The sequence below is a fragment of the Scyliorhinus torazame genome, chromosome 17 (assembly GCF_047496885.1).
Source record: "Scyliorhinus torazame isolate Kashiwa2021f chromosome 17, sScyTor2.1, whole genome shotgun sequence".
NCBI lineage: Eukaryota > Metazoa > Chordata > Chondrichthyes > Carcharhiniformes > Scyliorhinidae > Scyliorhinus > Scyliorhinus torazame.
This window is the reverse complement of record NC_092723.1, coordinates 80859519-80876242: the sequence shown is the minus strand read 5'-3', so window position 1 is coordinate 80876242 and position 16724 is coordinate 80859519. Positions and strand designations below refer to the sequence as shown.

At 44.5% G+C, this 16724-nt stretch overlaps 1 protein-coding gene across 1 annotated transcript in view; it reads right to left on the bottom strand.

The window, feature by feature from the left end:
* The window catches only part of LOC140393974 (cryptochrome-1-like), a 207082-nt gene that overhangs the window by 67806 nt on the left and 122552 nt on the right, over nt 1–16724 (bottom strand). The gene's annotated exons all lie outside the window — the stretch shown is intronic.

Here is a 16724-nt window from a genome sequence, read left to right as displayed (position 1 = left end):
AAGGGTCTGTTGTGATTTACGACGGCGGGACCTGCCAAAAACGGGCGGCCACTCAGCCCATTGCGGGCCGGAGAATCGCTGGGGGGGGGCGCTGCCAGCAGCCGCTGACCAGCGCGCCACGATTCCTGCGCCCGCCAAAACTCCGGCGCCGGAGAATTTGGCAGCCGGCGGGGGTGGGATTCACACTGCCCCCGGCGATTCTCCGACCCGGCGGGGGGTCGGAGACTCCCGCCCTTGGTCTCTGTTGATCGTGTCCAGTACTGATTCACACTGGCCTCCCACTGCGCTGGTGAATCCCAGGAGACTCCGACCTCGACCAGGCTGTGCATATTTAAATATATACTTATCTGGTTCATGCCCAACAATGGCGTGATCCAGACTGCATCAGATGCTGGTGGCACAGAGCACCCGAGTTCAATTCAAGATTTGGGTGACTGTCTATGTGGAGTTTGCAAGTTCTTCCAGTGCCTGCGTGGGTTTTCTCCAGATTTTCCAGTTTCCCCTCCACAATCCAAAGATATGCAGGTTTGCTGGATTGGCTTTGCTAAATTGGCCCTTAGTGCCCAAAGATGTTCAAGTTAGGTGGATTGGCTATGCTAAATTGCGCCTTAGTGCTCAAAGATGTGCACGTTAGGTGGCATTACAGGGATAAGGTGAAAGATTGGGCCTAGGTAGGATGCTCTTTCAGAGGGTCAGTGTATATTTGATGGGCTAAAAGGCCTCCTTCTGCACTGTAGGGATTTTATGGATTCTGTAAGCCATGTGGCACATTTACAATGGTATGGTATAATAAGAATGTGTCTCAAGGTGATGGATGGAGCTCAATATTATTTGAGGGAGAGTGCACAAAATAGCTTTCATTATGGCTAAGGGGTTAAAAGTCATACACAGGGCCATTCCACTTTAAGATAAACTAGATTTGCAACATTGGCAGGAATGAGTTATATTTGGTGTTGACCAAGATGGAGAAGCATCAATAGATTTGCAGTATGGATTTCTGGTCCTCAGTACAAATTCCCACCAGGGATAAGGAATGAAAAAATGGTGACCAGTATACAGAAATGTACACTTTCAGCAACACAGTTCTGTCCTTAAGACTAACATGTCCTATGATTGATCCATTTATTATTTAATAATCTTATAAAAACAGTAAAAAGGCAATTGTTTATCCAGTTCATTACATCCTTTAAAGGTTCAAATCTCAAAATGTTTGTTCAACTTGCTAATCATGATTAAAAAAAAACTTATTTTATCGACAGGGCAAGACGTGGCAGAGTGAATTTAGAAAATACAAAGTGATGTTTGTGTTACAGCAGAGCTTCCAAAACACATCAAGTAATGCACAGAAACAGATGTAGCTTATTACAGTTTAGTTTGTTTAAATCTGGGTGAGAGGTTTCATCAATCACAGGCTACAATGGGATAGTTTTAACATGTACAAGAGGCAGAGAACATCTTGAGTGCTCACAGAGATTGGAAGGTCAGTCCACGTGCCTTTGCATTTCCAACAGGCACTGATGACAGCCCACTACGAGTACGAAGGTTTCAGTATTAGCCCTAGCAGTGTTTCACCCAATATCCCTGAGACAGGGTATTGCCATGTGAGAGTACCTTTAAGAAATGGGTGTTTATCAGTGATGTCAGAGTGTGGGTGGAGCTGGGCTGTCTGTCAGCTTTTTACTTTCGTTTTAGGCTGTTTGCTGCAGGGTGTGTTTTAGTTTCATTTTCAGGGTTGGAGCTGAAGCCAGACAGAGCAGGTGTACTGCTGTTCTCTCTGCCATGAAAAGACTATCTCTTGATCATTTTGTGAATTCGGAATTATAAATGTTTTCAGTATTGAATGTAAACCTGATGTGCTTCTGTTAAAAGGTGTTTCTTTTGTCTTCTGTATGTTGTTTGGGAAATTATTAAGGATTACTTAGTGTTGTATTCTTTGGGGGTTGTATTTGAATTGATGGTTGCTAAGATGTTCACTGTATGTTTTAAAAAGGTTAACTCATAGAATAAACATTGTTTTGCTTAAAAAAAAAACTTTTCCATTTCTGCTGTACCACACCTGTAGAGTGGGCCGTTCTTCTCCCCATACCACAGTCTATTAAAAGTTGTGGGGTCAGTGCCAAGTTGCTGGCTAAAGTTTTGGCCTCCAGGATTGAAGATTGTGTGCCAGATGTGGTTATGGAGGATCAAACCGGGTTTGTCAAGGGCAGGCAGTTAGTGGCCAATATAAGAAGGCTGCTCAGTGTGATTATGATGCCCCCGGAGAGTAGGGAGGTTGAGGTAATTGTGGCAATGGATGCGGAAAAGGCGTTCGACCGGAAGGAGTGGGACTATTTATGGGAGGTGCTGGGACGGTTTGGGTTCGGTCAGGGCTTTATCGACTGGGTTAGGCTGTTGTACCAGGCCTCGGAGGCTAGTGTAAGGATGAATAGGATGACCTCGGACTATTTTAGACTGCACCGGGGGACAAGACAGGGATGCCCCCTCTCCCCACTGCTGTTTGCGTTAGCTATAGAGCCGCTGGCAATTGCTCTGAGAGCTTCAAGGGGCTGGTTCGGGGAGGGGGGGGGGGTGGAACATAGGGTGTCGCTGTACGCGGACGACCTACTCTTAGATGTATCAGATCCAGGGGCAGGGATGGGTGAGATCATGGCGACTTTGGGGGAGTTTGGCCGGTTTTCAGGTTATAAGCTGAACATGACAAAGAGCGAGATGTTTGTAGTCCAGGCAAGAGGTCAGGAGGGTCGGCTGGGGAGCTACCGTTTAGGTTAGTGGGGGACAGTTTTAGGTACCGAGGGATACATGTGGCGCGCGATAGGGCCGGTTACACAAGCTGAACTTGTCCCGGTTGGTCGAGCAGATGAGGGGCGAGTTTCAGAGATGGGATGCGCTACCGCTATCGCTGGCTGGGAGGGTGCAGACGGTTAAGATGACGGTCTTACCGAGATTTTTATTTGTATTCTAATGCCTCCCAATTTTCATCCCGCGGTCCTTTTTCAAGAGGATTAATAAAATCATTTTGGGCTTTGTCTGGGCGGTAAGTTCCCGCGAGTGAAGAAGGTGATGCTCAAGAGGAATCGGGGGGAGGGGGGGCTTGCCCTGCCAAACTTCAGTAATTACTACTGGGCGGCCAATATTGCTATAATAAGGAAGTGGGTGGTGGAGGCTGGAGGCAGCTTCATGTAGGAGCACCAGCTTGGGGGCGTTGATAACGGCACCTCTGCCATTCCTGCCGGCGAGATATTCCACCAGCCCCGTGGTGGTGGTGGCCTTGAGGATCTGGGGTCAGTGGAGGAGGTACGTTGGAGCAGTGGGAGCATCAGTTTGGTCCCCAATATGTGACAACCACCGGTTTGCCCCAGGGAGCCTGGATGTTGTGTTGAGTAAGGCGAAGGGCGGGAATTGAGAGGATGGGGGGGCCTGTTCCTGGAAGGGAACTTCCCTAGCTTGAGGGCGCTGGAGGAGAAGTTTGGGTTGGCAAGAGGGTACGACTTTAGATATTTACAGGTGCGGGACTTCCTGCGCAGGCAGGTATCATCCTTCCCACTCCTGCCACTAAGGGGGATCCAGGATAGGGTAGTGTCCAGGAGATGGGTGGGGGAGGGGAGTGTCTCGGACATCTACAAAGAACTAATGGGGGCGGAGGAGACGCAGACCGAGGAGCTGAAGCGTAAGTGGGAGGAGGAGCTTGGGGGAAGAGATGGAGGACGGCTTATTGGCGGACTCGTTGAGTAGAGTCAACGCAACCGCTACATGCGCAAGGCTCAGCTTGATCCAATTCAAGGTGGTGCACCGGGCCCATATGACAGTGGCCTGGATGAGTAGATGCTTTGGGGGAGAGGACAGGTGTGTAAAATGTGTGGGAGGACCAGCGAACCATGTCCACATGTTCTGGGCGTGTCCAAAACTTTGGGGATATTGGCAGGGATTTGCGGATGCCATGTCCAGAGTATTGAAAACAAGGGTGGCAATGAGTCCAGAGGTGGCGATTTTTGGGGTGTCGGAAGATCCGGGAGTCCAGGAGGAGAAAGAGGCAGATGTTCTGGCCTTTGCCTCCCTGGTAGCACGGAGACGGATATTAGCTTGGAGAGACTCAAAAGGCCCCGAAGTCAGAGGTATGGTGAACCGACATGGCAAGCTTTCTCGGCCTGGAGAAGATAAAGTTCGCCTTGAGAGGGTCAGTGTTAGGGATCGCCCGGAGGTGGCAACCATTCATCGACTTCTTTGTGGAGAATTAATCGTCAACAGGGGGGGGTGGATAAGAGCGGGGGGGGGGGGGGGGGCTAGGGTAGCATAGAATAGGGGGTTAAATAGGCGGGTCTTGGAGGGACGGGTGTAGGTGTTTGCACTATGTTTATACTGTTGTTATTTGTAATGCCAAAATATACCTCATTAAAATTGTTTGTTTAAAAAAAAAGTGGGTCAGGTGAACTCCATGATACACTTTGCGGTTCTCTAAACCCTGGCCCATAACAAATTGGGGGCTCGTCCAGGATAAAAGTCTATCTATTGGATTGGCTTAGTGAACTTAAAGACAGTGAGGGGTGAGCATATTGTGGTTGCTTTTCAGGTGTGGTATTCTAGTTTAAGTAGGGAGTGTGTTGGCTCTGAGGTTTTTGGGGGTGGAGACGGTCACACGCAGTACCTTACAGACAGAGACTAAAAGCAGACTGTTAGATTTGGCAAAAACATTGCAGTTAACATTACCTGAAAAGGTGAGGTAATTATGACGGTGGCTAAGCATTTAGAGTTGCCTGAGACGCATTTTGACTCATTGGAAATGGCAAAAATTCAGTTACAAATTAAACAAATGGAACATGAGAAAGAATTAAAGCAGCTTGAATACGAAAGAGAGGAAAAAGAAAGACAGAGAGCAGCAAATGAAAGAGAAAGAGATAGAGAGGAAAAAAGAAAGAGAGAGAGAGAAAAAAGGAGAGAAGTAAGGAGAAAAGAAATAGCCCTAGCAGAACAAAAAGATACAGATCAGGGAAAAAGATAAAGATAGAGAGCTTGAACTTCAGAAAATGGCCATGAAACATGACAGTCAGTTAAAATTGGCAGACGTAAAGGGAAATGTACAGTTTGAGGATAGTGAGAAAGAGCGTCAAAGTCGAAGGCTTGGTGGGAATCTATTTAAATATGTCCAAGCATTGCCAAGGTTTGATGAGAAGGAGGTAGAAGCCTTTTTCATTTCATTTGAGAAGCTAGTGTTATGGGCGAGGCGTTTTAAGAACACCAAAATGTATCATGGAGTTCAACCAACATCTCCCTTTAATGGATTTGTTGCTTTTCCTAGCACACGGCTTTTTCCCTCGGTGTGGGATTACAATTATGGACACGTGGGTTTTTAAACACAAAACACTGTTTATTCCATGAACTCAACTTAACATCTTAAATAAACATTGGATCTCTTAACACCCCTCACTTCAAAGATAACTCAGAAAATATTGCAACAGTAAATAATTCCTTAAAATGTTCCTTCAAACTTCCAAGAGACTTAACACCTTTAAACAAAATCACATCAGGTTAAAGGCTTCACTATTTTAAGTTTAAATCACCCACAAGCTCTTTTCAAACAAACCCTGCAAAAACGAAACTGCAAAATGGCTGATCTGACCTCAGCTCCACCCACTCTCGGACCTCACTGTTTTCTTAAAGGTACATTGATTAAACATCAATGTCTTAAAGGTACCCTCACATGACACCTGTGCCCAAGAAAAACAATCAACTTCAAGATGGTTTCATTTTTCACTTTTGCACCATCCACTAAGAAATGTACACAGTAAATATACCTTTTTGTTTTAAAAAAACCCCAACACATGCAAACAGGTATAATAATATAGTCCATTTTTCTTTGTTCTTCTCCCTCCAACCGAAAACCTTCTCAATTGACAGTCTCTTTGAACAAAGTCTCTGCACCATCCATCCATTCCTCTACTCCTCGGCAATTCTCTTTAGAATCAATCTGACCACAGAGACCCTTGCAATGCTCCAATACAGGAACATTGGTGATCACAGCTTTCAGGCAGTCAATTGCCTGTTGAAAGTCTGCTGTCCATTGAAATTTTTTACGTTTCTTCAGCAATTCCATCAGTGGAGTAGTCATGCCACAAAACGTTTGCACAACTGTTCGATCCAATCCACTCAAATCGCCTTATTTCCCTTCATCTTGAGGATAACGGAAACAACGCAAGGAAAGTGATTCGGGCTTCTCCAAATTCACTTTCGGGAGGTTCATCACCAAACCCACCACCTGACGTCGATCGAAGAACTCCATACGGTGTTTTAAATGTTCTTTCCATGTCTGGAAGTTGAAAATAAAAGCAGATTGTCCCAATTTCTCAATGCAATCCCTCAAACGTGGGATAGGATAAGAGTCCGTTCTTGTAACTGCATTCACCTTTCAATAGTCTCCACACAACCGTTGGGTACCGTCTGCTTTAGGTACCATCACTATGGGTGAGCTCCATTGGCAGCAACCCACTTCAATTATGCCATTCTTCAGCATACTCTCAATCTCTCTGTTAACCTATGCCAATTTTAAAGGGTTAAGTCTATATGGATGTTGTCTTATAGGAACAGCATTTCCCACATCTACATCAGATATAGCCATTTTAGTACTTCCCAATTTATCTCTACAAACTTGCCCATGTGATATCAATAACTCTTCAGTTCAGTTTCCTCTGGAAGGTAACTTAACAATTCATCCCAATTTTTAAGAACATCCTCATTTTCCAATTTAATTTGAGGTATGTCAAATTCAGTCATCTGGATTTGGTTTGTCACTGAGAGATAGAATCATTAAAACCTCCTTTTTCTCTCCTTCCCTTTCAAAGTACCTTTTAAGCATATTCACATGACACACTCGGTGAGTCTTCCTTCTATCTGATGTTTTTACCACATAATTCACCTCACTTAATTTCCTTTCAATCTCATACGATCCACAAAACCTAGCTTTTAAAGGCTCCCCTACCACTGGTAACAACACTAAAACTTTATCCCCACTGGCAAAACTACGAACTTTGGATTTCTTGTCCGCTACCCGTTTCATCACATTTTGTGCAAATGTTGTCTGGCCAATTCACCTGCTCCATATAATCGTTCCCTAAAATTTGACACGTAATCCAATAGTGTAATTTCCGATTTCTCACCCACCAATTTTTCCTTAATCAATTTAAGTGGTCCTCTTACCTCATGCCCAAAAATTATTTCAAAAGGACTAAATTTGGTAGACTCATTAGGTGCATCCCTAATTGCAAACAATATGAATGGGATTCCTTTATCCTAATCCTCTGGAAAATCTTGGCAATACGCCCTCAACATTGTCTTTAATGTCTGATGCCACCTTTCTAACGCTCCCTGCGAATCTGGATGGTATGGAGTTGATTTAAATTGTTTTATTCCTAAGCTATACATAACTTCTTTGAATAACCTCGAGGAAAATTTGATCCCTGATCCGATTGTATTTCTGTGGGTAGTCCATATCTAGTAAAGAATTTAAGTAACTCCTCCACAATCCTTTTAGCTGTAATATTACGTACTGGAATTGTCTCTGGAAACCTAGTAGACATCCATTACAGTCAAAAGATATTGATTCCCACTTTTGTTTTAGGACACGGTCTTACACAATCGATTAGGACCCTTGTAAAAGGTTCCTCAAATGCTGGAATGGGTATTAAGGGCGCTGGTTTTATCACTGCTTGAGGTTTCCCTATCACTTGACATGTGTGACATGATTGACAAAATGTAACTACATCTTTATGTAGTCCAGGCCAGTAAAAATGTTTCTGGATTTTAGCTTGAGTTTTCCTTATTCCCAAATGACCTCCCACTGGTACCTCATGTGCAACTCGCAACACCTCCTTTCTATACCCTACCGGCAATACGACTTGATGAACTTCTGCCCACTTTTCATCCACCTGCATATGTACAGGTCTCCATTTTCTCATCAAGACATCATTTTTGCGGTAATAACACTCTGGTATACTCTCAGATTCCTCTTCCGTATATGCTTTCTGATATATCCGTTTTATTTCTACATCTTTCTGTTGTAACTCCACAAATTTTTCTGAACTAAAAATATCCGCCACCTCCTCCACCTGTTCTTGTTCTTTTTCAACCATCTGATCAAAAATCGTTTCAGATAATTGCACTTCAACTTCATCTTCACTCTTTGATTTCTCCTCTTGTCTTAACCTGTGACTTTGCGACCTTGTTACCACACAATCCGGAAAAATCCCAGGATATTCGTCCTTCAACATTTCAGTTGACTGATTTTCCACTGGTTTATCAACCACAGTAGGCATCACTCCCACCTGCAATCCAGCTATATCATTACCCAAGATAAACTGTATTCCTGGACAAGATAGTTTATCTATTACTCCTACTACCACTTCACCACTCTTGACTGGACTTTCCAACCTTGCCTTATATAATGGAACACTACTCCTCTCACCCTGAATTCCACATATCACCACCTTTTCTGGCAACATTCTTCCCAAACTACATAATTCCTCATCTCTTACCATTAAAGATTGACTAGCCCCTGTATCTCTTAAAATTGTGATTTCTTTACCTGCTCCTCTTGATACACATGAGTAAACTTTACCCACACAAGTAAATTCTTTAAAGACATCTGGCACCTTCTTAACAATTACTTCTTGATCAGGCTGTACAATCGTTTGCACCTCCTTCGCTTCCCTTGGGCTTTCCTTCAACACTCTGACAAATCCCAGTTCTTTTCTTCAACCACCAACACTGTGACTTTACATGGCCTAGTTTATTAGTGAAAACATCTGAAACTTTTCATTTCTTTTCCACCCTCCTGGATTTACAATAGTTATATACAATATAACTACATAAGTACTGGCATCGGATGAAGCATACAGGGTGTAGTGTTAATTAAGTCAATCCATAAGACTCCTAAATGACCCTCTTATGGACAGACTTCATTACTACTACACCATTATGCTTCATCCAATGCCAGTGCTTATGTAGTTATATTGTATATGTTGTGTTGCCCTATTATATATTTTCTTTTATTCCCTTTTCTTCTCACGTACTTGATGATCTGTTGAGTTGCTCGCAGAAAAATACTTTTCACTGTACCTCGGTACACGTGACAACAAAACAAATCCAATCCAATTTCTTTTTAAATCTGAGGCACACTCTCTTTATTGTCTCCCATCAAATCACCTTTACCACCTGAGTATTTCTCATGTCCCCAGTTTCTCTCCCTCACCGGCTGAAACTGATGTCGGAAACCAATCGTTGATTTATGAACTAATTCATAATCATCTGCCATTTCCGCTGCTAATCTCGCAGTTTTAACCCTCTGTTCTTCCACATGATTTCTCACTACATCAGGAATTGAATTTTTAAACTCCTACAAAAGTATAATTTCGCTGAGAGCTTCATACGTTTGGTCTATTTTCAAAGCCCTTATCCACCTATCAAAATTACTCTGTTTGAGCCTTTCACACTCCATGTATGTTTGACCAAATTCTTTCCTTAAATTTCTAAACCTTTGTCTGTAAGCTTCAGGCACTAGCTCATATGCACTTAAGATGGATTTCTTCACCTCCTCATACGCTCCAGGTACCTCCTCCGGTCGTGATGCAAACACTTCACTAGCTCTACTTACCAGCTTTGTTTGAATCAGTAACACCCACATGTCCTGTGGCCATTTCATTTGTTTAGCTACCTTCTCAAATGAAATGAAAAAGGCTTCCACTTCCTTCTTGTCAAACCTTGGCAGTGCTTGGACATATTTAAATAGATTCCCACTAAGCCTTCGACTATGACGCTCTTTCTCACTATCCTCATCCATCTCCTCCAACTGTACGTTTCCCTTTATGCCTGTCAATTTTAACTGATTGTCATGTTTCATGGCCATTTTCTGAAGTTCAAACTCCCTCTCTATCTTTTTCCCTGATCTGTTATCTGCCTTTCTTTTTCGTTCTGCTAGTGCTATTCTTTCTTTTCTCCTGTCTTCTCTCTCCTTTTCTTTTTCCTCTCTCTCTCTCTCTTTCTTTTTCCTATCTCTCTCTTTCCTCTCTCTCACTCTCGTATGCCAGCCGCTTTAATTCTCTCTCATGTTCCATTTGTTTAATTTGCAACTGAATTTTTGCCATTTCCAATGAGTCAAACTGTGTCTCAGGCAACTTCAAATGCTTAACCACCGCCATAATTAACTCAGCTTTTCGCATTTTGTCAGGTAATGTTAACTGCAATGTTCTTGCCAAATCTAACAGTCTGCGTTTCGTTTCTGTCCGTAAAGTACGACGTGTGACATTCTCCACACCCAAAAACCTCCGAGCTTCTGAAAGAGCCATTGTTCACAACATTCTCCCCACTTAAACTAAAATACCACACCGGAAAAGCAACAATCCTTCACTGTCTTTAAGTTCACAAAAGCCAATCCAATAGATAAGACTTTTATTCCCCTCGAGCCCCCAATTGTTATGGGTGAGGCGTTTTCAGAACCCCAAAATGTATCATGGTGTGAGGGATAAGGTTTGATTAAATCATTATAATGGGCCACAGGAGGTGGAGATAACATTGTGAGAGATACGGTTTGATTAAATCATTATAATGGGCCATAGGAGGTGGAGATAACAGGATGTGGTAAGTGAGTAAGGAAGTGGGTCAACTACCACGAACAATTGCGCTACTGCGACTGCGTAATAAACTAATGCATATTGTAAAATACGCCCCTAAGGCGAGCAACTGACGTTAACGTGAACATGCAATGTAACATATGGTAGGCGTACCGGAAAGAATGTGAACCTCGACAACCTGAACCAATCAGGCAAGGGGGGAGGGAACTGGGGCGACGGGATTAGGATAAGAGGGATAGAACAATTGCCATAGAGTGTGCTTCTCTAGTGGAGGCACCCGACTCTGCAGACTCAAAACTAATAAAGAAACTTGCTTCTACGACTTTGTCCTCGGTGTCAGTGATTGTGAGCACATCCACATCTCACAAACTTGGGGGCTTGATTGGGATCCCAACGGCACTCTGCCAGTAACCGGGAGCGAGGAGTGACGAGACGACGCGTCCTACCGATTTCGGTAGTCTCTGAAATCACCGCTCTCGGGCTGACAAAGTGACGCTGCCCGGACCAGAGGACTCTAGAAGCAAGAGGGAGACGAACCAGGAAAAAGTAGACTGTCGAGCAATTCTTGTGCACAAGACCCGGGTAAGAAAATTGACTATTAAGTATTACTCGGGCGACGGTGGGAAGACAACCGAATTTGTTGTCTTAAGGAATCAAGGTCCAGGTTAATTAAGTAACGCAGGATTAAGGATAAGACATGGGTAGTAAACCCAGTAAAAAGGAAAAGGATGGAAAAACTAATCCAGAAATCCCGCCCTATAGTCCGTTGGGGCGAATGTTACAAACTTGGGGTGACACCTCTTGTACTAAGGGGAAGTCAAAGGAAAAGATGATCCGGTATTGTTACTACAGATGGCCAGAAGAACCAATAGCACCACCCTCAATTTTTTGGCCAAAATATGGATCAGACGAGGATTGGGCGTGCCCAACAGTTAAACATTTACGTTAACAGTAAGTCACCCGTTAAACCCGAAGAAAGTAGTTATGCCGCTTGTTGGATGGTGGTCACCAATATGTTTAACTTGAAAGTTAAAGGGAAGAAAGACCAAGAACCTCTCCCTCCCCCTCCTCCTCAGTGGGACTGTTTAGACAGTCTGCCACTGGCCTATCTGCAGCCCAATGCGCCCCCTCAGAATAATCAGCCACAACTGGCAGACCAACAGGTGCCCATAAATCCTCCTCCGCTTCCCCCACCGCAATGGGAAGACCAACCGGTGCCCATAAACCATCCTCAGCCCATAAATCCTCCTCCGCTTCCCCCACCGCAACAGGAAGACCAACCAGTGCCCATAAACCATCCTCAGCCCATAAATCCTTCTCCGCTTCCCCCACCGCAACGGGAAGACCAACCGGTGCCCATAAACCATCCTCAGCCTGTAAATCCTCCTCCGGACATAATACAAGGGCCCCACACACCTTCAACAGAAACAGGGGCCCATAATGATCAACCGGGGGAATGGGGACGATCCCGAGGTCAAGAAAAACAGAAGTCCAGCAGTTAAAAGACGATGTCAAAAATGTCCCTCTACCAAGCACCCGTCCAACGGCGCTGTTCCCCTTGAGGGAGGTACCCATGGGTGACGGTAACTTGGGATTTGTGAACGTGCCCCTAACAAGTACTGAAGTAAGAGGTTTCAAGAAAGAAATGAAAAACCTGCTGGAGGACCCCCTGACAGTGGCTGAACAATTAGATCAATTCCTTGGACCCAATATATATTCCTGGGACGAAATGCAGGCCATTCTGGGAATCTCTTAACCCCAGATGAGAGGCAAATGGTAAGACAAGCAGGAATGAGGATTTGGGAAAGAGAAAACCCCGCTGTAGGGAACGTCCCGGCAATACCAGGGGACACAAAATTTCCAATTGCCCGACCCGCATGGGACCAACAAACACAAGCGGGGAGACAAGATATGATAGATTACAGAAAGTTAATTGTAAAAGGAATAAGAGAATCGGTCCCAAAAAGACAGAATTTCGAGAAAGCATTTGAGAATAGACAGGAAAAAGATGAGGCCCCGGCAATATTCCTCCAAAGATTAAGGCGGAATATACAACAATACTCAGGCATTGACCCAGAATCAGACGCTGGGCAGCAAGTCTTGCGAGCTAACTTTGTCACTAAATCGTGGCCAGATGTTAAAAAGAAATTAGAAAAGTTGGAAGACTGGAATGACAAATCAATGAACGAGTTACTAAAGGAAGCACAAAAAGTATATGTGAGAAGGGAAGACGAGAAGGCGAAGGGTAAGGCGAAGATAATGATGCAGGCGGTAGAGCAGGTTGTGGAAAAAAAGTGGACGAGGGAGACCCCAGGTAGAGGCAGGGGGGTCAACAAGGACAAGGGGGGAGGGGAAGGGGCAGAGGTAGAGGAAGAGGAGGACAAGGACCAGGAAATTGGGAGACAGGACCCATGAAATGTTATTATTGTGATGAGGAAGGACACTTTAAAAGAGATTGCCCAAAGAGAAAGAAGGAGGCGAAAGTATACGCCATGATGGAAGAGGATGAATAGGGGGGTCAGGGGCTCCTCTCCCTGGGATACAGAAGGGAGCCCTTGGTTAATTTGAAAGTGGGACCCCGGGGAGAGGAAGTGGTATTTATGGTAGATTCAGGGGCAGAAAGATCAAGTATTATGCATATACCAAAAGGAATGAACACAGGAAAGGGAAAAATTAAAATTGCGGGAGTAGGGGGAAAAGCATTAATAGCCCCAGAAATAGAGGACGTACTCGTTAAATACCAAACGAGAGAAGTAATTGAACCCTTAATATTAATTCCACAAGCAGGGATGAATTTAATGGGACGAGGTCTGAAGTGCAATTAAAACTAGGGACGGCCCCGGAAAATGGAAACGTAGTAGTGAAAATGTACGTTCTGACGGACCAAGACGAAGAGGAAATAAACCCCATGGTCTGGGCCGGGGAGGGCAATCGGGAGGGTTACATATACCCCCACTAAAGATCAGCCTGAAAGCCGGATGTGAGACAGTGTAAGACAGTACCCCATCTCAATGGAAGGGACTCCAACCAGTGATAGAAATATTGGAGGTAGAAGGAGTGGTGGAGCCCTGCATGTCCCCATATAATACCCCCATATTACCAGCCAAGAAGTCTGACAGAACGTATCGGATGGTGCAAGATCTGAGAGAGCTGAACAAAATAGTGGAAAAGCGCCATCCTGTGGTGCCAAACCCATATACCATTATGGGACAAATTCCCCATGCCCATAAATGGTTCAGTGTGGTGGATCTAAAAGATGCTTTCTGGAGCTGCCCACTTGATGCGAAAAGCCAAGATATTTTTGCCTTTGAATGGGAGAATCCATACACCCGACGGAAGCAACAATATAGGTGGAACGTTCTACCCCAGGGATTCACCGAGTCACCTAACTTGTTCGGGCAAGTGCTAGAACAAGTACTAGAGGAATATAGTAACAAGCAGGGGACCCAATTATTGCAATATGTGGATGACCTGCTACTGTCCGGCTTGAACAAAACAGCGGTCACAAAGGGGACTATAGAGTTGCTAAATTTCCTAGGAGAAAGAGGTTTAAAGGTGTCCAAAAACAAGCTCCAGTTTGTTGAAAAAGAAGTCAAGTATTTGGGACATTTAGTAAGTGAAGGAAAAAGAAGGATAAGCCCTGAACGCATAGAAGGAATAACCTCCCTCCCTTTACCACGCACTATCAAGGAAATTAGGACATTTTTAGGATTGATACTGCAGAATTTGGATCGAGAATTTTGCATCAAAAACTAAGTTCCTAGATGACAAAATGGCAGAGAAAGTAAAGGAATTGAAATGGAAACAGGAAAAAAAAGATAGATATGATGAACTAAAACAAAGCCTGATAAGGGCACCAGTGCTCTCTCTCTCCCATGTTTGGAGAAGCCCTTTTACCTCTTATGTTAATATGGAAGGTGGAACGGCAATGGGGGTTCTGACCCAAAAGTGGGGAGGAAACAAAAGGCCAGTAGCATTCTTGTCGAAAGTATTGGATCCTGTGTCCCGCGGATGGCCACTGTGCGTCCAAGCAGTGGCCGCTACAGCGACTCTTGTGGAAGAAAGCCGTAAACTCACTTTCGGCGGCGAATTAATCGTAGCAACCCCGCATACGGTACATACAATCCTGACACAGAGATCCCACAGATGGCTCACCGACTCCCGAATTCTAAAATACGAGGCAATCTTAATGGAAAGGGATGATTTAAAAATGATAACAGATAGGAGTGTAAACCTCTCACAATTCCTATTTAGTGGGCCGCAGGAGGAAGGAGACCCAGAACATAACTGCCTAGATTTAATTGAATACCAAACAAAAAGTAGGGAGGACTTGGGAGAGGAACCACTGCCCGAGGGGAATAGATGGTTTATTGACGGATCATCTCGATGCATAAACGGGAAGAGACACAGTGGATACGCAATAGTAGATGGGAAAGCACTGAACAGAGTTGAGACGGGGAGATTGCCTAACGATTGGTCAGCACAGACTTGTGAGTTATATGCATTATTAAGGGCTTTGGAGTTACTGAAGGGAGAGCATGGAACGGTATATACCGACTCCAAATATGCCTTTGGGGTAGTACATACGTTTGGAAAAATATGGAAGGAAAGGGGAATGATAACCACCAGAGGAAAAGGATTGGCCCACGAAAAATTGACAGAGCCAACGTTAAGCGCGCTCCAGTTACCGGAGGAAATAGCAGTGGTCCATGTTCCCGGACACCAGGGAGGGAGCTCCCTGGAGGCCTGAGGAAATAGACTGGCTGATGAAGAGGCCAGGTAGGCTGCCATGGGAGACACCATTAAAATAATGAGTCTCATCCCCAAGTCATTAGAGATTACCAAAGAACCTGTCTTCACACTTGTGGAGCAACAACAAATGAAGGAGTTAGGAGCAACTAAAAATGAAAAAGGGGCGTGGAGACTAACAGACGGGCGACAAGTATTAAACAAGGAAATATCCAGGGAACTCTTGGGACAGATGCACCCCCAGTCACATTGGGGCACCCAGGCTCTCGGTGATGCCTTTCTGTGGGTATATGCTTGTACTGGAATCCACACAGTAGCTAAGCAGGTAGGCGATCGATGCATAATATGCCGGAAGATAAACAAAAAGAATATGCGAAAGACCGTAAAAGGGGGTCGGAAATTGGCCATCCGCCCCTTCCAAAGAATACAGATAGATTTTACAGAACTTCCTTTGGTCCAGAAAGGTGATGGGTGGAAGCCTTCCCCACCGCCACGGCCACGGCCCAGGCAGTGGGAAAGATACTGCTAGAACAAATTATCCCACGATATGGGGTTATTGAGTCCATTGACTCCGACAGAGGGACTCATTTTACATCCAAGGTGCATCAATTAATTTGTGAAACCTTGGGAATACAATGGGATCTCCATACACCGTGGCATCCCCAAAGCTCAGGGATGGTGGAAAGAATGAATAGCACCCTAAAGATGCAGCTAACCAAGTTAATGTTGGAAACACACCTCCCATGGACCAAATGCCTACCTCTGGCACTATTAAGAATTCGAACCGCGCCCCGAAAAGATATAGGGGTATCACCCTATGAAATGTTGTTCGGACTACCTTACTTGGGAAGGAGTGAGGGAGTCCCAATGGTAGAAAGTAACGATGTGTTTATGAGGAACTATTTACTGGCAGTATCTCGTTCGCTTACAGAACTGAAAGCAAAGGGACTCCTGTCTCAAACACCCCCATTGGACTTTTATATACATAAGTTACACCCAGGCGAGTGGGTGTTGATAAAATCGTGGAGAGAAGAAAAACTATGGCCCGTTTGGGAAGGATCTTTCCAGATCCTCCTCACCACTGAAACTTCAGTCCGAACAAAAGAAAAAGGGTGGACACACGCCGCTAGAACAAAAGGGCCAATTGCGCCTCCGGAAGACAACACTGATCAGTGGACGGTGAAAGAGGGCGAACAACCATTGACTTTAATATTCTCAAGGGACTCAGATAAAAATGCTGTTTAAAATTGTCATAGTGACATGTCTAGTCGTTTTAATTGAAGGCTTACAGAAATGTGATAAATGTTATACTAAGGTAAGGACCAAAACTGGGACACATACGGTATTTACATATCACAC